Here is a 25,941-nt window from a genome sequence, read left to right as displayed (position 1 = left end):
TATATTTTTACTTACAAATATTCATCTGACCAAAATTCAACATAACCTTTATGGAACACTTAACAAATTTTTGTTTTTAAAATAACATATCATTCAAACTGTATATAATTCAGTAAAGTTTCCATACAGCAAGCAATGCTTAAACCCTGGAAAATCTGTAGAAAAGAGATTTTCACACGTAAAATAAGAAAACAAAATTCTGAGGTATTCCCTCATACATACATTCAAACATACTCACACACACACACGCGCGCATATACATACATACACACACTCACACACAAAGTGGCTGCAGCATAGGCAAAAAATTGTAGGTCCAAAGGAAAATGACAATTGATTGTTCTAATAGAGTCCAGGTAGCTCAGGAAAAAATAAACACAATAGTCCTCTGAGTAAGTTACTACCTTGAAGAAGGTTCTCAAGATGTATCTGAGATCTATTCTACTAAATTGCTTTTGCAAACAGTTCCCTGCACATGAGAGAAACTCAGTCCAGGTGACTTGTGCAAATATAAGGAGCCCATTGAGGCTATTTCCGGTACTCCTTAAACAAATGGGAGGGGGAAGGGCTGAAGATTTCGCAGGGGTTTCCCATCACGCAAGGTACTGCTGCAGTGCTGTCTTGGCCCTGAAATCACAAAGTGATGAATTAGTGAGTAGCTAGTGAACATTTTCATTTAAAAAAAATTTAGCTAGGTTATAATCTCATATTCCAAAATGTGGAAAGATAGATAATAGCACTTTAAGAAGGCGATAGTAAGTACTCTTAATCAAGCAAAATTGCTGGATTAGGAGGAATTTATATAGTGGCAAAATAAAATGTATAAACTACAACCACAAAATGGATCTTAGAGCACCACATCTTCCCAGAAAAATAATATTGTAAGAAACTTGGAATCCTTCCGAGAACTTTTGAATGTCGGATTTGAGTTATCCCTGGTTCTTCCCTGATTCAGGACGGGGAAAACTAAGTTCCTTTGAAGAAATTAAACAAACAAACAAACAATCCAAACCAAAAACTAGTCTCCCAGGTATATTATAGTTAGGGTAATAGTCACATTATCATTTCCTGATAATATGACTCACCTACATATCAAACAACTAATTCACATGGGTACTCAAGGTAATATGAGCCAAAATGATCTCAAATTTCATCAAAGCTATTAGATGTTATTTTTTGCTAAATCATTGCTTTAGTATTCAAACAACAATTCCCCACCTCACCTCTTGGGGATGGTAGATGGCTACCATACCATACTATAATCTCTGGTCACCCAGAAAGTAACAGACATAGATAGTGGGTGCAAATAGACTGATGGACACGACTAATAACAAAGTGCATGGTAACAAAAAATGGCATGGTAGATTATTATGCAATTTAAACACCTTCATATTAAGCATCATAGGTACTTACTTATCACATAGGTTTGTATCTGGTGATTGGGCTGAGTTTGTGTAGAATATCTACGATGCCAATATCTCGTAATTTATCTTGTCGTTCTTGTGAACCTGGAAAATAAAACCTTAGTATTACTAAGAACATTGTGTAGTAGAAAGATGGCTGTCCTTGGAGTCAGAAAGAGCTAGATTCAAGTCCTGCTGTGAACACCGAAGATTTTTTTAAAAAGGTGGAAAAATCAATAAGCTTTCATAAACATCTCCCTAAAGATGATAATTAAACTCATAGGAGTTGATGAAGTCACCAAGAGAGAACATAGAAAGTGTGTAATTTAAGATTCTAAATGTAGGATTCTAATGTGTTCCCCCAGTTTGGGGGAAACTGACTAAAAATCACTGATAAAACGAGTTTAGGTTTTTAAGGGTTTATTGGAAAATAGAAAGAAAAAAGATTGAGGACAGAATTCTAACAGCCTGGCATTCCTATCTTTCCTCAAATTTCCTGTGAGAGTCCTCTGCCGCCACCACCCATCAAGTCCGGAAGCCAGAAAAAAGGCAGCGCTCTCTGCGCAGGCTCCCTTCCTCCTTCATGTCTCCTCCCAGACCATAGGAGGCTCCTCCAGTTGATTGGCTGGTAGACTTGATAGACAGCACCCATGAGCAAAACGTCATTTCCTGACGCCAAGGAAAAGCCACAAAGCCTCTGAGGCATTTTCCTCATGGTGGAGCTCTCCACAGCAAGTCTCCAGTAGTGGCGTCATTCCAATCATTACAAAAGCTAAGAAGAGAAAGCCAGAATAGTACTTTGGAGCACACACACACAGGTGAATGATACTGGATGATAATCCAGAGTGCAGAAAGCCCTTGGTCAAAAGGCCAACTCTTCATAATAGTCCTGGAATAAAGGTGGAAGGAATGGGGCAGGGGAGGGGTGTCAAGTGGTTTTGACATGAGCGACATGGAGAAGATGGAGCTCAGGGTAAGTGGCCTTTTTTTCTCAGTAGAGTATGGGGCAAAGTCCTCAGCTAAGAAAGTAGAGAGAGGGTGGTATAGGAGAGGTTGGGAGTAGCTGCAATGGGAGGTGAGTCAAAGAATCAAGTAGGGAAGAATAAAAGGATTGCATTGCTTCAATGAAGGCCCAGCTAAAGCTAATGTAATGTAAATTTATAATTTTGTCATCACAGTCACAGGACTTCCTCTAGTTTCTATGCAAAAGTACCTCTGAGTAAGAGCAGAGAAGGTGGATAGAGTGACACATAGCTGGTTGGGGTTGGGTGGTAACAGGCAAGGAGGCAAGGATTGAGAAGAGAAGACATGTATTGTTCATAGTTAACAATAGGGTGTGAGACTGTGGAAGGGAGAAAAAATGGAGCCAGAGCAGGGATGGATGGCCCAGGAAAATTCTAAAGCAATAAAGGGACTAGAGATTGCAGTGAGGACAAAGAAAAGGTTGAGGATAAGAAAAAGTGTAAGGAAAGACAGAATAAACAAGAAGAAAATATGTGAATTAAGTGAAAGCCGACGCATTTCTCAGTTATCTGGTACCTAGTATCTCTTTCCTTCAGTCTATTATATATATAGATGTTAATTATATAGAGTGGGTAAATTAAGCTTCCTCAAATACCATGCTTTCCTCAAGAATCTATAGTGATTCCCTATTGTTTATATATTCAATCCAGATATTCATCCTCATCTTCAGATCTCTTCACTAACTGAGCTCCTTCATATCACCAACTTCATTTTTCACCACTCTGCAACCCGTTTCCTTTGCTCTGTCAAGGTCATTAATTTTTTAAAAAAGTCTACATAGGATTTGCTTATTTAGCTTTGGCATACATCATTCTCTACAACTAGAATGTTCACTGTCCTGCCCTTTGCCAATCTATAACTTCACCTACTTCAAAAACGTTCTCAAAATGAGAATATGCTCTTTTACTAATCTTTACCTCTAATCATATCCTTATTCAATGTCTGGAGTAGTTTGTATACGCATGTTATATGCTACTGGTTCAAGTTTCCTAAATTGTTTTCAAGGTATCTGTTTTGAGGTCAGGGACCAAATCTCTTATTTCGTTAGGATAGGCCCCAAAGCTGTAGCTTTGCTCTAAACATAACCAGGCGCCTAATAATTATCTAGTTGCATAGGCGCTGACCCGTTTTTATTTCATAGCACAAAAAGATATGAATGGTTTTTCTAGGACGCCTGGAGTAAGGTCCAAAGCTAGAAAAATGAATCAGAAAAGAAAATGACTTCTTGTCCCTATTTCTAGAGCTAGAATCTTGAGATACCTGGTGCTTTCCAAATAAAAAACCTCACAGAAAGCTTTTTGCTTTCAGATTTGCTTTCAAGGACAGATTCTTACAAAGTCTCTCTTACCTTCTTCTTCATTCCATATGAGGTTTGATATACAAAACATGCAGCAAGCTGTAGTTTAACATGGGAATGACCCTAAATGACAAAAGAAAAGGAAACTGTCCAAAAACCAAGGTAATTTACTCTGAAATTGTGTCAAAATAGAGTAATTTTATATAAAATCCCATTTCAAGTCCCCAAGGGAATTCACTAAGTTTTGAGTATTTAGAGTAATCAGCACAGGGATAGTCAATAGTAGGAATTCTATGGGGATACCTTGGCATTAGATAACTTTTGTGTTATCACCAACTAGTAGATATGATATACTTGTTCTGGGTAAACTGTAGGCTATACTGAATCAAGAGTCATATGAGATCTACTTGGGAATCATTATTGTACTATTATGCAGAATTTGTGGGTATCTGGTGAGTTAGTTATTATGCAGTACTCAGTCCTCTGACATAAGTTAGATATCATTAATTCTGTATTTATCTTTTCTAGAAGACTGTCATTCAATTTGCTGTTGTTGTTTTTTTAATTCAGGAGGGGGTAGGATAGAGGGCATTGCATATCTGTACTTCTATTACAGAAAATGTTTTAAAATGATTCATTTTATAAGTGGTTCATTCAACCTGCTTATCTTACTCAAAATCTTAAATCTAGGTAAGAAAAATAAAATTAACTAGAAGAAGAAAACATTCAAAAAAGTTCTCTACTACAAATGACATTAAACCCAGGGCAATCACTGAATTGCATAACTTTGAAGACTTATTTAAATTAGGCTACTGATGACTTGAATTTGGGGTCAAAAGAACTGGTGTTTGAGTCCACTTAACCTTTTGGAGCAATCACTTTCCTCATCTGTAGAAAAGGATGATTAAAAAGTACTTGCCCCACCTACTTTCCCCAAAATTGTTGTGAGGTTTCCAATAAAATAATGAATATAAAAGAATTTTTAAACTGTAAAGTGGTATATAAACACAAGCTGTGTTTATAAGACTATTATTATATGACTTTTATTAGAGCCGTATTTAAATTATTTCTGTTTGAATTGTGTTTTCACTTTAATTCTTTCTGTTATATAAAAAAGTCTACTTTTTTGGTGGAAACCTGCAAATGTCTCTTTGTCTCTATTCTCAAAACATTTAATAAGATGAGTCACATGGGTCGAATTTATACACACACATGTATATGGTGTGTGACACACACGAATGTGTGTATATACAGACAATATGTGTAGTATATAATGTACTATATATGTATGCATGGGTGTATATATTACACTCATATAACATTCAACCCAGTGAATCTCTTATCTAAAGTTTATGTACATACATACATATACATATAATAATTTCAGAGCAGAATTCTCAATATTCACTTAGGCAGAACCAGAAACCATTAAGGTAAGTATGCAAAATGTAACTGTGATATAGCCTAGGAAAGGATTCAGTTAGATGAACAATTTTAGGATTTTATAGTTCTAAAGTATACATTCTTCCCATTACTTAGTTCTTAAAATTTTTTAAATTAAAATTTTATTTGTTTTCAATTAACAAACATTTATTTTCTCCCTTTCCCACCTCTCTCCTCCTCCACCCCCCAAACCAAAAGAAAAATCAAAATCCTTATAATAAATATGGATAATCAGGTAAAACAAATCTCATATTGGCTGTATCCAAAAATTCAATCACTCTTCATTTGGAAAGATGCCCTTTTGAGTTCTATTAAAAGAAAAACACCAAGTTCTTCATTCCTTCACTTAAGCAAATAGTTCTTGAGTGCCTACTTATGTACAAATTCTTAAATGTCATAATAATATTTTATACTACAGTTAAGTTGTAAAAATGAACTGTTTCAACATCTTTGCATAATCTGTTTTGAAATAATGGTACTAGTGTAGTTATCCTGCTTACTAAATCTACAAACAGGAAAAAAAACTTTCCCTTATAAAAAGAAAATGCCCATACCATGTAGTACTTAATTTTCTGTAAAATGTCATCGTTGGTCATAATGAGTTCTTTTGCTGTTGTTCCATCTGCTATATTGGCCAATATACATAATGTCTAGAGGGAGAAAGAATAGTTGTTGGTGTGGATACAGCTTTAATTTATCTGAACACTTAACCTTTTAAATGATTTTGATATTTCATGATTTGAACTTTCATAGATTTTTCTTCCTCTAAAATGTTAAATTTTGTCTTTAACACTGTGAGCCATAATAAACAAAAAATGTTTTAGACTAACAGAAGCTTGAAAAACCTGAGGTCTTCTGACCATGTAGAAACCAAAATAAATGATTTTTAAAAAAATCACCAGTTCTACACATTTCATATAGTCAAGACATAAAAGAAATATATAATTTATCATGTTACTAGTTAACTCAAAATTTGATGTAAAGCCCTATTGTTTCTGTGACTTTGATAAGTGGCTTTTAAAGTAATAATTTTAGTATGAAGATGAGTTTTAAAAGGGGACCCTATGTAATATTTTTATTGATTACCACAAAAACATTGAAAGTATTTTATTGTTGTTAATATGTTCCATTGCTATAGGAACCATTCACATTGGCCCATTGTAGCTTTATTTCAACAAGAAGATGGAGAAGAAAGCAAGTCATTTCCTTATGCGGCAAATAATTTTTCTGAAGGTCTATTAAAGCCTGACAGTTGATAAGATTTTGCATTCAGTATCATTGCCAGGCTTCTCAGAGTCTTTAGAAGGCTTTTCTACTTACTGGCAGGTACTTACTGGTCTTATCCCCCAGCTATATTGTGGATGCCTTCTTGGAGGATCTGGGAATTTTTCTGATCCTTGGACAGAGTACATATGGGAGTCCCTAGTATGGGGTAAATAAGCCTCAGATCTTATGGTCTTTCCTTCCATCAACAATGCATAGGGCAGCTAGGTGGCGCAGTGGATAGAGCGCCGGCCCTGAAGTCAGGAGTACCTGAGTTCAAATCCGGACTCAGACACTTAACACTTACTAGCTGTGTGACCCTGGGCAAGTCACTTAACCCCAATTGCCTCACTAAAAAAAACAACAAAAAACAAACTGCATAAAAGTTCATAGCTCTTATAATCAAATTATATGTTATTCTACATGTTATTACAGATATAGCATCATGGTGTGCTTCCTGGATCAGATCCTTGCCTCCCAAGACTGGAAATTCAAAGAGGGCAGGGACCATGTCTTACTTATCTTTGTATCCTCCTCACCTCAACTCTCAAAGCACAATGTTTGGTATACTGCATGCAGGTCCATAAAAAGTGACTGCTAGTGGCAGCTAGGTGTCGCAGTAGATAGAGCACCAGCCCTGGATTCAGGAGTACCTGAGTTCAAATCCGGGATCAGACACTTAACACTTACTAGCTGTGTGACCCTGGGCAAGTCACTTAACCCTAATTGCCTCACTAAAAAAAAAAAAAAAAGTGACTGCTGAATTGAAGTGAATTAACTAGGAATATCTAACACTCTATGCTAAAAGTCTTTCAATGTTTCTGTTGGTGTAAGGCTAAAGTGATTCTCTCAATAACAGCTGACAATAATTCCAGCTTAGTAGAATAACTGAAATAATACATCTTTTTCTCCCTATTTTATTCCACACATTCCCATCCATTTTACTTTTTCTTGCTCTAGTTATAGAATACAGTAATAGTCTTTCTTTTTTGTCATCAGTAGGCTGGACATCAAGTGGATTTTTTTTTTTCAGTTGGAGAAACTGGTATGAAGAGGATGCAATATGTTTTGGGAGAGGAAATTTTCCCACTGATGAAAGTACTGGTCTTCTGAAATGTCCTACCCAGGAAACTTATAATTCCCAGGATACAAAAAGGAAGGATTTAATTAAGAAGGATCTTAAAGGAATCTAGATCAGATTTTTTTTTTTGGGGGGGGGGGTGGAGAGCAGCACAGGGCTGGAAGTCAGGAAGATAAATTCAAATCTGGCTTCAGACACTGCCTAGCTGTGTGACCCTGGGCTAGTCACTTAATTAGTGTGCCTCAGTTTCTTCAGCTGTAAAATGGAGATAATGACAGCACCTATCTCACAGGGTTGTTATGAGGATTAAGAGATAATATTTCTAAAGCACTTGGTACACTATCTGGCACATAATGGCTCTGTATAAATGCTTATTCCTTTCCCCTTCCCTTTTTAGTGAATGAAAATGATGAGAGGTAAGAAATACAACTGTGGGGCTTTCAACTAGAGATAAGGAAGGCACTTCAACACCCTGTGAGAAGGTGAATGATAATGGAGAAACAAATAATGTCCAAAAGGGCTAAAAGAAGCTAGAGAGTAAACTTTTTGCCACTTCATTTGACTTTACCTACAACTGAAGACCACACCAGGCTGGTCCCTGCTAGGACTCATCACAGGCAAGGGTCCCAAACAATCCTAGGGATGGGCTCCCCTTCCCACAACTAAAGCCGTTTAAAGATATGAACAAGGCAGAAATGGCTGGGAATAGAGATGACTAGCTATTGATTTTATTGACAAATAGTTGACTAACTATTTGTTTGAAAGGGATCGCTCAAAAATTCATGATTACATTGGGCAGAGTTGACAAATGTCTGCTATATGTGGGGCAGTCCTATATCTCAGCAAATTATCCTGTGACTGACAATTTGGAGCACATACTGACAATTTTGGAAGTCTCTTCAGACACTATCATCAACTACCACTAGCATAAAATTCCTCTTCCCTTTTAACCTCTGCCTCCATTCTCCTGAACTAACCTTAGTCAGAACACGTCCTATACTTAAGACTAAAACCTGGCAATACCAGAGTGATGTGTAAGCAAATTAAAAATTACTTACTGAAAAAACTGTTTCTCCCAGTCCTCCTCTTCCCTCATGTTACAAGAGAAAGATTCAGAACAGCAAGGTTTATAAGAACTCCACCTACCAAGAAGCAAGCAGGCAGAAATGACAATCACAGGTGGTAATCTAGTCCAGCTCTATTTTCTTTCAAGTTTTAATGCAGATAAAAGTAAGAAAGAAATTGAAGAAAAGAGATGGTAAGGGAAAGTGAAGCAGGACAGGGTGTTATTATGTAGAAGAGTTTGAGTAACTTTAAATATATATATATATATATACATATACGCTCTTTCTCCTCATCCTATAATAGGAAGACCCAGAACAGCAAGCAGACATGATCAGTACCAGGGGAAATATTTGAAGCATCCTTATCAATGGATGGTCTAAGGCTTTCTTATTTTTAAATTATCTATAGTAAGATGATGGAAAAGATACTGAACACTTACATGCTTGTTGGAGATAGGCATCCCTTTATGAGCTAAAACAAGACAAAGGAGTTTTTTAAACACAACTTTATCAAAATAGGATAAGAAGAGTTTTGTCAATATTGTCTTCAATGCTTTTATTTTCTAAGGGCATTATAACACAAAAATACATGCTTAGACTTTATCATGGCAAATGTGGTTATCATTTTTGTTGTAAGGCTGACACAAGTTCAGATTATGAGCATCCTATGAAGCAAATTTGGGAAGAGGGTAAGCAAATGCTATGTATGGCCAATGTGGCATCAAGCTTGGGACCAACAATAAAACCCACAAGTAAATGTAATTTTATACTTCAATACTGTAAGAAAGGAAGATCAGGAATTATGTCCAGTTGGAAAATTATATACACATATACACCAATGACCTGAATGTGTACACTGGTGAGTCAGAATTAATGTCACTCTAACATGTTTTGGCCAGGTTAATGTACTTCCAGTGAAGTGGAAATGAAATAACAATCTTCTGTGGTAAGAGACTTCCCTCATTGATTCAATTTTTTTAAATTTAATAAACCAAAAGGCCAATGCAACAAATCTAGCCAAGACTGAAGCCTGAATCTTCAGAAAAGACAGAGTCCTCTTTCATTACTTTGGTTTTCTACAGGAAGAAATGAGACCAAGTAGATAATTCTACAGAGGAAAGAAACTCCTAAGTCCAGATTTCAGCTATGCAGGACTTGGGGTGAAGTATCTCACATAAATCATGGAATTATAGATTCTAGAGCTCACCAGAGGCAGAAGTCAGGATGCCTATTTAACAGGGTTCAGTCTGTTCTCATCCCTTCCTTGTCTTTGATTCCAGTTTAAAGACTAATTTATACAGGTTTCCTACAGCCTCTTTCCTTTAAAAAAAATCTCCAAGAGATTTTTCTTCCCTTCCCATGATGAGTTGGCAGGCACTGATACAGAGCGCCAGAAATGAAACATTGACATGGCATGGTCTGTCTAAAGTCAACTTAGTGGATACACTGAGAATTGACCCAGGTGCCTGACTCTTGGTCCCCAGAGTCATATGCCCTTATTAATATATGGAAATAGTTACAGAAAAAGAAATGAAGTAAAGAAATCTGAGAAAAACCTCGAAGGGGGGAATAAGGCACCCAACAAAATCAACTACAATCTCAGATCTAAGGTTATGAAGATTCTACAGATTCTGTGTCACAGAGGAAAGAATATTGCAGACTTCTCTCCTGTCTTGAACCAAGAATGCTTTGATTTGAGTCAAAGTTAGGCACACACAAAAAAAAATGAAAAACCTGACAGTCATTGACAAGTGTGTATTGCCAAGTCAAAGGGGCTGAGACTGAAAACTTGGGGGGGGTTCCTGAGGAAAAGCTGAGAGCTTCTCTAAGGTCCTAGATAAAAAGATTATCTTTTAGACTTATAGAAGGATACAGATTAATAGAGTTCATGATTCCTCTAGGAATTTTTACTGCTTCTATAGAAGCAGAAACAGAAGATGATAGAGAAGGAGTATCTTTTTGAGCAGACAGGCTGTTTAGGAAAGTAAACTGAAATTCTGATTTCATATCATTGGATTTATGGCAACAGATCATGCACATCTTGAATCCTTTGGGTCAGGGGTAATAAGACAAAGTTGCTGGAGGATAAATGATTACAATAATGAAAGCCCCAGAGAACAGAGGATGTAGTAAATACCATGCCACTGAAAAATGCAGCTAAAGACTATTGAATATACAGCTTTTTTTCCAAGGACCAATACTTAAGGTTGAACAAAATTTAGGAAAATGTGACACTATCGGGAAACAGGTGAAAAAAGGGAACACTTGATGCAAAAAAAAAAAAGAGGTGTATCTTGGACTACAGTACAGATGTGAGGTATAACATCATTCAAATTGTTAGCATTGATTCCTTCAAAAGATACTAACCATATGCTTGTGTTCCAAAGTTGATAGGGAATAACTGGATAGGAGTAAGACAAGAGTAAAGACTACATAAAACTATTTTCTATATGATACAACAAAGCCAGTTTTTACAGACTATTAGCTTTTCCACGTGTGAGGTCTTTCTTACTTCCCTGTTTTTGTTGATTTAAACCTTTATTTGTGGAGCTAGGAGTAAAAGAAGGAAATAATTAATACAGAATTAAGAAAGAGAATCTGATTGATTCAAGAGGAGGCAGGAGACCGAGGAGAAAGAGTAAGAGCTGGCTATTTATACCACCTGTTAATTGTCTTTTATTTTTTCCTTCCTTGCTTGTGCCATGTATGCAGTAGGGTAAAACTGCTGTTCTGGACTTTTCCGTGGTAGGATGTGGCAAGAGGCTACCTTCACCAGCATTCAATAGCCCTTTTTTCTTTTCCTAAGGAAAGGCTGCTCCCACTCTGGTACCCGACTACTCAAATACCTGAGCTCTGCTAAAGAGACTGACATGGAGGAGGGAAAAAGCAGTTATATATGCATGAATAGAAAGTGATAGTATATTATATTGTTGGAGCAATAAAAGTAAATAAATCTCTTTATATGACACGATGTGATTGTACCTATTTTATAAGCCAGGTTTTCTGTATCCCACATTATCTTTTTTTGGCCAAAAGTAGTACAGTCTCATGATGAAATATGTAAACAAGACCTTCTCTAGCAAGAGCAAACTACTACAATCCACATAGTTTGGAAAAAAGCAGCGGCTGGGAAATGGCTTCCCTAATCAATTTATAATCTTTGCTGAGCCCCAAAAGAATTGGGGTAATATGTCCCAATATCATGTATCATGAGATCTAGTCAACTCAAAAAACATATAACCTGTTGACCGAAGATCTCTTCAGTGACCAATGAATACTCACATTTGGGGCAATATTTGCTAATTCCAGATTCATCTGCTTTTTCTCTAGCATTAAATTTGAACATAAACTTTTCCCCTCTTCCCTTTCCACTATGTGGGCAATTAACATTTTTATCTGATATTTTTTCAATCTATTATGCTGAAAAGCTTGAGGTAGATCATCCCTGTATAAATGTAGAATGATACTATGACACTGATAATGACAAGAAACAATGAAAAATGCGAAGGGTAAAAAGATTTACTTGTGAGATCTAGTTCATGATGGGCAAACAGGCATGTTTCCTATCCTTGGTGTGTCTAAATGACTTGGATGGTGAAAGATGGTTCCAGCTTCAGTGACTGAACAGATGGCTCCTCCACTCCTCAATTGCAGCATTATCTCTCTAATCCCCCTCTAAAAGCTATAGACTTCCACACTAAGTGAGTTCCTCATGCGTTCATGAACTCAAACTCCTCCCTTTTGGACCTGTGCATTTGCTCACATGATCTCCTCTGTCTTTTAGGTGGATGCCAAAGTAGAGACTTGAAATCATGACATATGAGGATCAGCTGAAGAAAGTTGAGGATTTTTAACCATAAGGAAGAGAGATAAGGACATATGGTAGAACTGGTAACAATGGGTAGAAATCACAGAAAGGTTATAATAACAATTGCAGAAAGAAGCATAAGCTTTATGTAAGGAAAAATATCCAATTAAAACTACACAAAAACTTGAATGGGCTCCTGCATGGATTCCCCCTCAGTAGAGGTCATCAAGCAAAAGCTAGATGATTATTCATTGGGGAATGTTGTAGAGGGATTCTTGTTTGGACATAGAATGGACTGACCATAATGGCCATGGTTTGAACTAGATTGAGGTTCTCAAATGAGTTTGTACTATTTTGTGCTTTTGGGGGGGGAGGTTGGGGTGACCCTCATCTATCTTTTGGTATTTGACTTTTCAAAAATATGAGCCAGAGAAAAGAGTCTCCTGAGAAGATGTGCTTCCTTCTATGGTTGTGTCCTTTACCTCATTCCCGAGAATTTCATGTTTAGAAACAGCCATGCCTCCTGAGACTCCCATGTTTTCCCTTTAAAGATTCTGGTCAAGAGATCATATCTCTGAAATTGTTGACATTTGGTTTACTAAAGTATATAAACAATTTATGTGATTCATGATCCTTTACCTTGCTATTACAAACTCTACAAATGATCACTTCCTTAATTCAATTCAATTCAGTTCAACAAGCAGCGTATTACGTGAGCTACTATGTGTAGTAGAATTGTACTAGGCACTGGAGATACAGGAAACAAAAAGGAAAAAAACAAAAAACGAGTCCCCGTACTCAATAAGCTTAACATGTTATCGGAGGGGTACACATGTAAAAAGATAATTTAATTTAAGGAGGATTGAGAACACATTTCTAAAGTCACCAGTTAGTTCTTCCCTGTTGGTCAAAATAAAGTTTTAGAATAGGAATTGCTTTATTGCTTCTTAGTAAAAAATGTATGAAATGTTCTATTTTTTAGGAGGTCGCAAGATGATTTATTGAAGTTCCCATATGTCTTCAACATGGGACATTCTTCATCTCCCCCTGTTAAGATGTTTCTTTTGGAACAAGGAAATTCTTTAACTGTCATGTTATCCTAAATTTATCTTATAAAGTGTCAGTGATACCTAAGAGATTAAATTTAACTTTCTGTACACAAATTTTGAGTGCAAAACTAAAGTTAATTTTTGTAGTACTTAATGAAATATATAAATTTAATATTCATGGAAAAATTATCGGGAAGAAATGAAGACATTTGAATATAGTATATATTCAGGTATAAGTATAATTTCCTAACTCACCCTAAATGTTGTAACTCAGTAGAGAGGAGAAAGGGGTGGAGGTGTTGGGGATAAAGGAAAAAGGATGTATGAAAAGGGACAACCAGAAGATGACCTACTGTGAAAGAAAGGCCATCTCCTAAATGAAAGACTGTTTTCCTGCAGAACAACATGGATTCTCTGTATGTGGTAGAGGAAAAGACAAGAAATGGAAGAGTTCCAGAAGAAAAGATTTCTTCAAGTGGGGATACGGATGTTCAGGGAAGTTATTTCTAAGGTTATGGCATGACCCAGATATGACTGGATATCTATGTTCCAGATAGGGAGTTAGTGCCTGAATGTGTTCTTGGAGAATATTAGAGTAATAGAGTAATTGATAGGTCAGTACCTAGCTTTTCCAACATATTCTTTCTTTTTCTAAATGTATTGCTCCCACCTTTTATCCTGTTCCTAAATTATTTTCATAATATATTAATACTGTACCTTTGCAGTTTTAGTTCCAAAGAACTTCTCAAAAGAAGGCTTCGTACTTCCTTTATAGATATAAACACAATATACATAGAAAGGTAAAATATAACCTGCTCCTTGACTTCTATATTAGGCTCCCCTTCCAGAATAAGAGTGACAGCTTGCATAATTTGCTTTCCATGAGTACTCATTATCTTGTCTATATGCTGCAAGAATCAATTGGAAATGAACAATTAATCTCTCACCTGAGAGTAGGAAAGAGAGAAACAATACAGAGGTTTTCTGAAAACTAAAGAACAGGGAAGCAGAATCGTTATAGTCCAGAAAACGACAGAATTATTCCTACAATTTTTAAACTTAATTCGCATTTAACAACTTTATTTTTCGCTCAATTACTTGGAAGGAGGAGAGGAATAAGAGAAAGCTGTCCGTATTTTGCAATGTGTGGACATTGGAGTCTTTTGGTCAGATGTTAAAAGTAGTAAGGAAGAAAAATGGTGACAGGGGAATAAAGAATGAAGAAATAACAAAATTGGTGTGGGGTAATGTGAATAGTATCCTTGGAGAAAAATATATGCAGAAAAAAAGTGAGAAAGGTAGGGAAGTATTGATTGATGAAGGCATCTGGGAGCACCGAGAACAAGTCATTTCCTGGAAGTAGACATCATTGACATGGTTTGAGATAATAGCAGAGCCCATCCTATCTCATTCTTGATTAGGGCATATCCACTAATCTTCCCAATTTCCATGAAAAGTGGCCATACTTTTCAATGGGAGCTAGGGTAGGCATACAAAGAGAGAGAATAAGGAATAGGATCACAAAAGGATATTCAGGGACAAGAAGCAGCAGACCAGAAGACATTATTGAAGAAGTGATAAAAATAGTTTGGACTTGGAAACTGGATGGAATACATGAAAACTAAAAGTGGAGTCAACACTTGGACCTCAGGGTAGACAGGGAGAGAGCAATGATGGGAATGGTAGAGATGGGGATTTCATGTTAAGAAATATCCCAGAATGGATGTTGGGTATCGAAAGGTGGTTTACCTCCTTTTTAGGGTTCAATATGTAAACACACAACTCAGCATATAAGTAGAGGCTCTTCTCAAGTATGGTGGACTGATTGATTCCTGTATTCCTGAGACTAAAGAAATATAACTGTTCCAATATGGTAAGATTCCTGCAGCCTGGAAGATCTTACTTACTGGGCGAGTGAAAGGAGATTTCTGAGAAGTCCCAAGTCTTCATTAACACATTCAAGTCTGAATCTGATAACAACTGGAATAACTGCTCGGTACTTAAACTTCGTAAAATATCTGCTTTTATTTTTTGTTCTGCCTGAAATGCCATATTCTGAAAGATAAAAAAAAGTTATAGTCTTCACATCTGGAACTGTCTTTTAATGTTAAATTTTCTTACTTTAGTAAGTTATGATGTTTTTCAAAGTAAGAGTAAGAGGAGACTAGCATCTTTCTCTGGCCGTTTTATTGTTATGACTCCTAATAGTAAAGTACTTAGGCTTTTCTTAATGGAAGTTTTGACTTTTTAAACATTCTAGCTATGGCCCCCAAAGATTAAATCTTTCTGTTATATGGCCATTTGTGTGTTTCAAAAAATTTTTGCTTATGTATACTATATTCAATGTTAACTAAAAGCTCATCGGATTTCTGTACAATTGAATCTTAACAACGTTCACCTTGAAGGGAAAAAAAATGTGATCCTACAGTCTTAACTTTTAAAATAGTACTTAAAATTATTATGCATTTCCCATCAGAAAGTTGCTACCATGTGATATGAATGAAACGATCTACTCAGGAACGACAGGATTCTGATTCTGATTTGTATCAGTGGTAAAAGTAACTACGTTATTGAAATAAAATATTTTTTTAGAATATTAAAGTACTAAGCATTTTTGTAGCAATTATGTGACTTTCAGGTATGTAACAATCTACGTCTTGCCTTCTTCACCATAAACTAGAAATGATGCTATTATGGATCATAGATTCAGAACTGAAAGGCCCTTACAGGACATCTAGTCCCAACACCTTCATTTTATAGTTGAGGAAACTGAGGCTCAGAGACAACTGACTTGTCCAAGCTAGAGAATTTGAACCCAGATCCTCTAACTTTAAATTTACACACTCTTTCCACTGGATCATGCTTTAGATATTATTCATGAGTTTATTGAGGCTTGAAAAATTCACCTGGTAGCCAAGCTTCTGGTGGGCTTCTCTGAATTTAGCTAGACTCATCCTTTAAAGAGAGTCCATTAATTGGCATGTATACACGTCCTGGAAAGGACCTGCTACTCTATTTTCCACTTGCAGAGCCTTTGAGAATCCAAGATTACGTTCATATTATAATGAGGCAAAAGTGTAGGGCATAAGTGGAGTTGTGTATATATTTGTATTATTTTCCACCTTGCAGGATTGTTGTATAGATGTAGATAGTGTGAGAGAAAGGTCTTTGAACAATATGAAGCCTTATTTAAATAAAAGTATAAGTGGTTTTTTAAAGTGCCTTTTATAGTCTTATAAAATAGGCCAGTTTCATTTCTATACTGAGGAACAAAAATATATAAGTTGCTTGAGGAATAAATGAAAGAAATTCTAGAATGCATTCTTTAAAGCACAGTCAATAAACATCTAAAAAGTGATTAGCAATCACAAATGTCAGCATGGTTTCATCAAGGACAGGTCACACCAAACCTAAGTGTATTTTTTCTATTGATTGGGGTACTAACTGTAGATGAATGGAATATTGTAGATATCATCTAGCTAGATTTTAGCAAAGCATTTGATAGTCCTCTCATGCCATTCTTGTGAAAAAGATGGAGAGATGTTGCTTAGATGACAGTATAATTTGGTGGCTTCAGGACATGATGAATGGGCTGAAGACCATAGTAATCATTAATGGTTTCAATGTCAATTTAGAAGGTCTCCAGTGCAATGATCCAGGAATCTATGCTTGTCCTTATGCTGTTTAACATTTTAAAGGCATAGATAAAAATACTCAACAAATATGCATAGGCACAAAACTAAGAGAGAGAACTAAAACACTGGATGACAGAAATGGGATTTAAAAAGATTTGACAAGCTAGAACACTGGGTTCAAATCTAATAAGATGAAATGTAAAAGGAACAAATGTCAAGTCTCACACTTGGGTTCAAAAATCTACTTCAAATGTAAGAGATGGAGGGAAAATATGAATTCAGAGCCATTTGAAAGAGCTAGGGTTTTAGTGGACTTCAAGCTCAATGTAGGCCACTAATGATATGAAAGCCAAGAATGCTAACATGAATTTTTAAGTCATTAAAAGAGTACTAGTGTCAGGAGTAAGGAGGTGATAGTCATGTTGACTGCCCTCAACAGACTACATCTGGAATGTTATGCCTGAGTTATGGACACAATATTTAGGAGAGACAGGGAGTGTCCAGAGGAAAGGAACAAGGATGACGAAAGGCCTTGAGATCACGCTATGTGAGGACTGGCTGAAGGAACTGGAGAAAGGAAAACTTAGGAGGCCAGTATAGCTGTTTCAAGTACTTAAAGGACTGTCATGTTACAGGAAAGGACTGTCATGTTACAGGGTGGTTAGACTTGCTCCACTTGGCCCCTCCACAAAGCAGAAATATGAACAATGGACAGAAGGCCCAAAGTGGAAATTTAGGTTTGAGGTAAAGAGAAAAAAACGTTCCTAACAACTAGACCTATCTAACTGTAGATGACGATTAGGTATGGAATGGGCTGCTTTGGAAGAAAGGAGGTTTGTCTTTCACTTGAGGTCTTTAAAAAAGAGCTGAATGATCATTTCGTGGATATGTTGTAGGTATGGATTGAAATAAATGCCTCTGAGGTCCCTTTCAGCTCTGAATTACTGTGATTCAAGGAAATGGCCGAGCTAGAAGATGCACCTCTGGGGTCTACTTGATTCCAATTCATCATTTGAGTCAAGGTATTACTCATATTCTTCATAAGCAAAATTTCAGAAATCTTAGATAATATATACTTTACTTCTAATTTCTCTTCCCCTCATACTCACAAAGAGAAACAAACATAACAGAGAAAACATACCATTAAAGCCCAAATCCCATTCACTCTTAAAGCAGGATTTTCACTTTGGGTTAAACCACAAAGTAACTCTATGGCTCCTGATTCTAAAATAGGCTGGAATAGAAAAGAAAAAACATACAGCTTAAGATTTATGCTTGTGAACTTGGTGAATGTGCACAGATAACTTGTTATTCCCCACAAGTTTTCCTGGGACCCTTTTACTGAAATCAGTACTGTCTTCCACTGAGAAAGAACTAAATAGAGTTGTTTTTTTTTTTTAAAGCAATCACACAGAAATATCAGTAAATAGTCAGTTGTCTCACATAAAAAATTTTCTGGATTAAATCTTCTTAAATGTCACCCCTGAATCCACATATTTTTTTGATGACCTGTGATACATGTTCTTGTGTTTAGGCAATACAGTGACAAGTGGCATTAGTATAGACTTTAATACAAAGAGTTGTTCTCACCCTTTGGGTTTACATGGTTATCATTCACTAGCTTCACCTATCACTTTCACCACTCTCAGATACAATGTATGCATAGTAATATGTACTTGTGTCTTCTGTGCTATCTATTGGAAGTACAAAATAAAGAGTTTTAAACAACAAATGAGTGAATAGAAATGATGCATCTAGATGAGTGCTCCTATCCCTATGGAAATTCCCTTCTTACTATCTATTGAGTTAAGTGCCTTATTCTGACACTCAAGGGCCCCTATAATCTGCCTTTAGTCTCTCGTTTCAGACTTATCTCATCTTAATCTCCTGCATATTATCTCCACTGGCAGTCACTAGGCTGCCTTCAGTTTCTCATTCTTAAACAAGATAACATTTGTAAAGTGCCCTCTTTGGGCCCATGCTCCCCACCCCATGTTTGGATTGTTTCAAATATAAGCACCTGTTGCATACCGTCTTTCTTTCAAGTCCCAATTAATGAGTTACCACTTCTAGGAAGCCTTTTCTGGAACTCCTTTTCCTTCAGCTGAAATGAATTTCTTCCTCTACAAATTCTTCTTTGAACTCCTTCTCACTTATTTCTTTTTGTTTGGTAGTTATTTGGAACCATGTCTTATCTGTCCTTCAACTAGATTGTAATATCTGGCAGCAGGAATTCTGCCTTACGTCACTTTATATTCACCATGCCTAGTACAGAGCAGATGCTTAAAGGTTTGCTGAACCAAATCCTGTGCCAAAGTCAGTATTTGTTGTTAATAATTGAGTGGTTTTGGTCTCATCTACAAGATGAGAGAATTGTACTCAGTAGTCTCAGAGACTCCTTCCAACCTTGGAACTCTTAACTCCTAAATGGGACCGTCATCTGGGACATGATTACTACAGCCACGGCACAGAAAAGTATGGACACCGGCTCTTAAATACACCCTCTACTTTCTTCTTTTTTGAACAAGTGACTCCCCAAATCTTGTTTTGTTCCTGTGGCTATCGTGGGAAATTTCTCTTTGAACATACTTAGTTCAGTCACCAGTGTCACAATGCCTCCCCAAGTATGAGGCAGATGAGTACAAGTAATGGATAGATGTTTAACATAAATCATGAGTTTAAGGCTTTCTTCTATCAACAATATCAGAGAAGAGGAGGGTCTGAATCCATGCCTCAAAACCTTACCCACTGGACATGTCACTGTTAGTACACCACAGGGTAAAAACTCCAGAGAACTACTTTATTTTTCTTGAATAGGTTCATGTTAATTATTTGGGGAATCAATCAGAAATATGAGTGGTTTTGTTTCATTTCTGAATATACAGTTTTGAACAATTAAAAGTTTAGCATGAGTACAACTTAAAATATGTTTTTGTGGTACCAGGCTCATGAACAGCACTATAAATTACAAGTAGTTTCAGTGGCATGAAAAAAGACAAATAATATCCTCAATCTGAAATACAATTTTGTTTGATACAGAAATCAAAGAGTAAATGAATAAGGACAATTCCAAATACAATGAAAATGCACTCTCAATCAACAATAACCACAATACAACCGGGCTATTTCAAAACTGAGAAAAAAAATATACCAACCTCTTTGCTTGGAGAGAATTCAAGCAATAGATTACACAGCATTGAAGATGCTACCACTAAAATTTCATCTGGTGCATTTTGTAAAAACCTAAGAGAATTATAAGGAGAGACAAAAAAAATAGCTTACAGAACCATGGAAGTAATAAAATGAACAACTGAAATAAAAGCAATTTATTTTTTCATCTGACTCCTTATATGTAAAATAAATAGTTAATAAAGATCCACATAGAATTGACTGATTAATAGGATTGGCTAAAATCCTCATAGCATAAATTTTAAGTCTTGTAGAATCTCAAATTAAACATATCCAAAACGGAACTCATTATGTTTCCAAAATAATCCTCTCTTCTTTCTAAATTTCCTACTTCTGTTGAGAGCACCACCACCCTTCCAGTCACCTATACTCCCAAACTTGGAGTTATTCACAAACCTTCCTTCTCACTAGTCCCTCACACCAAATCAGTTGCCAATTATTGTCCATTCTGTATCCAAAATGTCTTTTGCATCTGCCCTCTTTTCTCCATGTACTCTACTCTAGCTCAGGCCCTCATTTCCCTCATCATATCTTACCTGGACTATTTCAATAGCTACTTAATTGGTCTCCCAACCTGTAGGCTTTTTCCTGTCCAATCCATCCTCCAAAATGACATCCCTAAAGCATAAGTCTGACCCTGTCATTCAAGAAGCTTCAGTGGCTCCCTCTTGCCTCTGAGATAAAATACAGATTCTTCTGTTTACTTTTTTTCCTAGTCATTCACGGTCTGGTTTTCCAGGCATACTGGATATTATTTTCCCTCATCCACTCTTTCTTCAGCCAAACTGGCTTGCTCGCTGTTTCATCCATCTCCCACCTCCATTCTTTGCGTAGGCATTTCCCCATGCCTGGAAGGTATTCTTGCCCCCTCCTGATTTGTGCCTCATGGACTCTCTGGAGGCCTGCTTTTAAAGCTTGGCTTAAATTCCATGGCCTATTCTGAACCCCTAGGTGGTGCTCTTTTCCTGGAAATCATATATATATATATGTTATATATGTATATATGTATGTATGTATGTAGTGTATGTTTGTATGTATGTATGTATGGACACACACACACACACAGAGTATTTAATTTTCTATGCTAAAAATTGTTTCCTAGGAATAGAACATAAGCTCCTTGAGGAATGGGACTATTATATTTTTGTCTAGCAGAACTTATAAATGCTAGTTGAATGAATGAGTTACCTTGCCCCTTTGTGTACAGAAATGTAGACCCTTCTAAGAAATATAATTAAAACCACAGTAGGTACTGTGTCATGGCTACACTCATTGTATTCACTCAACAGCTTGGAAGGGACCTTGGAGTGTGACCTACTGTGACCCCTTGATTTTATGGAGGAGAAAAAGAAGATAGTGATTTCCTTCCTGCCACAAAGGTAGTAAACAGCAGAGCCATGGCATGAATTCAGTCCTTTGCTTCCAAATCCAGTGCACTTCCCAATATATAAACACTAACCATTGATGGATTACTGTAGAAAATTAATGGAAATAATGAGACTAAGCCTTGGTATCAACTGTGACTTTCTGTTCTGTCTCCTGGAGGGACTTGTTAACAGGAGCAAGTAATGCTGCTCCAATAGACTATCACAAGTTAGAATTCTTCCCCTGTGGGTCCCAAGATGGCCTTTAATGCTTTCATAAAAACCAGTTTTTATATACAGTGACTATTCATCTAAGCCATCTCTACTCATAACTCACAAAACACAGGGTCCTAGGACAATAATCAAGAAGATACTGTACTGCAGGAAGTTACAGAGGTTACATAATTCAGTTTGGCAGTTCAAATGACAGGATGTAGAGACAGATAGATGGTATAAGATGGTTTTCATATGAACCTTTGTAAATATTAGGCATTCAATAGAAGTTCTGTTGAATAAATAAATGGTCTTCCCAAAAGTAAAAAGAAACAACAAAACAAAATATTTTCAGCAAGCATAATTCTTGGTTAAAACAAGTAGATTCTTGCATGAATCTGGAACTATCCCCTCCTTCTTAAGTGTATATAGTTGTGGCTTAAAAAAAAATACTTTCACTGTGGCAGAATTTGGGCTGGGTCCTCCTGGGTCCAGTGTGGGTGCTTTGTCCACTGTATCACCTAAGTGCCCCATGATGACATCTTTAGGGTAAAATTGGGAGTGAGAGGACTGCATTGGGGGGAATGGGAAGGGGAGAGGTAGAATGGGTGAAATCCCACATGAAGAAACCAAGAGAGGGCTTATGGAGTGGGGGGAGAAATGGGGGAGGAACAGCGTAGTGAATGAACCTAACACCATCAAAACTGGCTCAAAGACCTTAATCTCATCAGAGTTTGCTCAAGGAGGGAATAACATACACACTCAATTGGGTGTTGTAATCTAACCCTGCAGGAAAGTAGGAGGGGAAAGGGATAAGGAGGGAGGGATGAGAGAAGGAGGGCAGATTGGAAGAGGGGGCAGTCAGATGTAAATTCCTTTGAGAAGGGATAGGGTGAAAGAAGATAGATAATAGAGTAAATATCATGGGGAAGGGGGGTAGGGATGGGGGAACATTAACAATAGTAACGGTGAAAAACAGAAAGGAAAAAAAAATTGTACAAAAATATTTATAATAGGCAAAAAACAAAAAAAATTCTCGTTTGATGGGATCCACTCTACAGTTATTGCCTTTTAAAAATTGTTTATTGTTTTGATCTTTAATGAATTTTCTCTTTAATCAATCTTTGTATGCATGCTAGTTAGATCAAACAGCAAGGATTCTGAGTACCTTCCTCAGTACAGAATAATAGTAAAACTACTTCAATTACTACTTCGATTAGTAAAAATTGAACTAATACTTAATGAAGTTTATTTTCATCAAAATGATAAATAAAACAAAAGTTTCAAAAAATTAACTTTGTATTAAAACAACAACAACAACCTTGAGAGGCACAGACACTTGGTTTAAAAAAAAAAAAATTCCACATTCTGCTCACTTTTTTATCCTCTATAAATACTAACGAAAGCTAAAACCAGTAAGAGTATGTGTGTACTCCTACAAGTGAGATGAGGGGAAAAGTAGGAGGAACAAAAAAGCATGAAAATCAACCTTGAAATAACTAAGAATAATAAATTAATCATAAGTAACAAAGATATTGTCAAATAATCTTTCCCTTAAACATGTGGTCTTTTGATTTATGACAAAGAAAATGCTATTAGAAAAGCAGTCAAAAATTATTTTTCCATATAATTGACTTTTTTCAATTATATTGCTAAATAGATTTGTTTTCATAAGGTTTTGCTGGTCACTAATTATAGTATTAATTTTTTTGTCTCTAGACAGTTCAAGAAAATAATCATTTTAACAAAATAGTATAGTTAGGTTGATCCAGTACTGGTTGAATAGGCTTGGTTCTTCAATGTCAACTTAAAAGGTCTTTTGTGCAGTAACCAAAGGACCTGATCTTGGCATCATTACTTTTATATTTTTCTCAATATTTAGATGGCATGCTTATTTAGTTTGCAGATGACACAAAGCTAAGAGGGAAGTTTATAGTTAGGTTGGACTAAAAGGCCTCTGAGGTTACTTCCAACTCTGAAATTGCCCATTAATTTCTCATTATTTCTCTTATCATTTCCCCAGAAAAACTGCTCTGAATAGTCTCTTTTTTTTTTTTAAGTCTAACACTACCTTGCTACTTTATTATGAAAACTGAAGTCCTCCAAAATGAACTTACTGAGCTCCCCTTTTCTTCTCTTTAGGAACTTTTTAATACTTATCTACCTGTACCCTAGATCTCGTTGCATCTCATATTCTGTGGTCTCTGGTCCATCGAAAATTTTTTCTCTCTGACCCTCTCCTGCCTAAATCTAAATACACAGAATCTACTTTTATTGTTGTTTTTTTAATGCTTCTTTTTTCTAGGCCAGAAAGTATGCAAAAATCCTCCTTGTCCCACCCCCTCTATCCAATTTCTTAGTTTGAATAACATCCAGTTGTGGTGCCCCTTTCCAGTAATATTACCTATTTTTTTTTGCAGGGCAATGGGGATTAAGTGACTTGCCCAGTGTCACACAGCTAGTAAGTGTCAAGTGTCTGAGGCCAGATTTGAACTTAGGTCTTCCTGAATCCAAGGCTGGTGCTTTATCCACTGTACCACTTAGCTGCCCCCTCCAGCTATATTACTTTAGTTAATCCCCTTGTTTACTCCTTTCCCTTTCTAGGATTCTCTAGGGTCTATTCACTAATAAGCACTCTTTTCCTTGAACCACTGAAGCAAATGGCTATCTGCTAAATTAAATATGCTATGAGAGACTGGAAAGTGTTATTTACAAATTCAATTTGTGGTCAATAAGTCACATCACAGAAACAGAATCTCAGGGTTGTATGGAACTTCGGAGCCTAATATATAGAAAAACAAGAATTCACTCTGTGATGTCCCCCAACAAGTAACCTTTGCTCAAATACTCCTAGCGTAAGGAATACCACTATCTCCCATGAAATCTGTTCTCCTTGAGATAGTTCTAATTGTTAGGAAGTTGGTTTTTTGTTTTATTTTGTTTTTTTTTTAGATGAAGCATAAGTAGGCCTCTAAGAAACTTCCACACAGGGCTCTTAGTTTTCCCCAGGCAAGCAGATGTCTAATCCTTGGTCCATTCAATAGACCTTCTAATGTTTGGAGACGGTTTTCATGCATGTCCTTGCTAAATGTGCTCTTTTTAAGGTCAAACATTAAACTCTTTGGACTAATACTTCATATGACATGATCTTGAGTATCAGCCTTGTCATCCTCTTCTAGAGGGTGAATCTCACTCATTAATACCTCCCCTAAAATGTGGTGCCTACAGCTAAACAAATATTCTAGGTGTGGTCAGACTAAGACAAGAGTACAATGGGGCAATCACTTAACCTAGTATCAGACACTAAGTCTCTTAAAACAACCACAGATCACATTAGGTTGGGGCTTTGTTTTGTTTGGGGGGCTGCTTGTAGCATCTTATAGAGTGCTTTTTCAGGTTAACTATTACATAGCCAAGTAGTTTCATATCTCATCCTTGTGAAATTTTTTAATCCCAATTTATGACTTTATATTTGTCCTTATTCAATTTCTATCTTATTTCAGTTTGAGGCAGTGCTCTGGCCTATTGAGATCTTTTTTCTGGATCTTGGTTCTATCATCCTATTAGTTCTCTTTCCTACCTTTGCATCTTTTGCAAATTTGATATGCATTCATCTATGTCTTTATCCAAAACGCTGAAAAAAAAAAAACATCAAAAAGCATGAATATAAGCACAGATGCCTTGGGCACTCATTAGACATCCCCTGCCAGCTTGACATTAAACTATTAATGTCAATGAATGCATTTTGGGACCAGGCACTCAACCAGTTCTGAATCTACCTAACTATACCATTGTCTGGCTGACATTTCGCTATCCTGTTTATAAGTATAGTCAGGATTTTGTCAAGTACAACTGCCAAAAACCTAGATAACTATCTTCCATCTATGTCAAATGAAATAATATATGTAAAACATTTTGCAAACATTTAAAGTCTTTTAAAAAGGGTAGCTATTTTCATTTAAAAAGGAAATAGATTAGTCCAGAAGGACTTGTTCTTAATGAAGCCAACCTAGGACTTTGTGAACACCATGTCTTTTTCTAGGTGTTTACTAACTGGTGGTTTTGTAGAGGTTTGGTGAATTTGACGAAACTAGCTATTTGCCTCAATA

At 36.4% G+C, this 25,941-nt stretch overlaps 1 protein-coding gene and 1 pseudogene across 1 annotated transcript in view; both read right to left on the bottom strand.

The window, feature by feature from the left end:
- Window positions 1-1,409: 1,409 nt before the first annotated feature.
- Window positions 1,410-25,941, bottom strand: part of LOC122747581 — a 30,302-nt pseudogene continuing 5,770 nt past the window's right edge.
- Window positions 20,250-25,941, bottom strand: part of ARMC8 (armadillo repeat containing 8) — a 97,976-nt gene continuing 92,284 nt past the window's right edge. The window contains exon 15 of the transcript XR_006355636.1: window positions 20,250-20,307. The gene's annotated coding sequence lies outside the window, so the exon portion shown is untranslated. The remainder of the gene's footprint in view (window positions 20,308-25,941) is intronic.

Source organism: Dromiciops gliroides, chromosome 3 (genome assembly GCF_019393635.1).
Source record: "Dromiciops gliroides isolate mDroGli1 chromosome 3, mDroGli1.pri, whole genome shotgun sequence".
Lineage (NCBI taxonomy): Eukaryota > Metazoa > Chordata > Mammalia > Microbiotheria > Microbiotheriidae > Dromiciops > Dromiciops gliroides.
The sequence above is the reverse complement of the archived record's forward strand: the minus strand, read 5'-3'. Positions and strand labels throughout refer to the sequence as shown.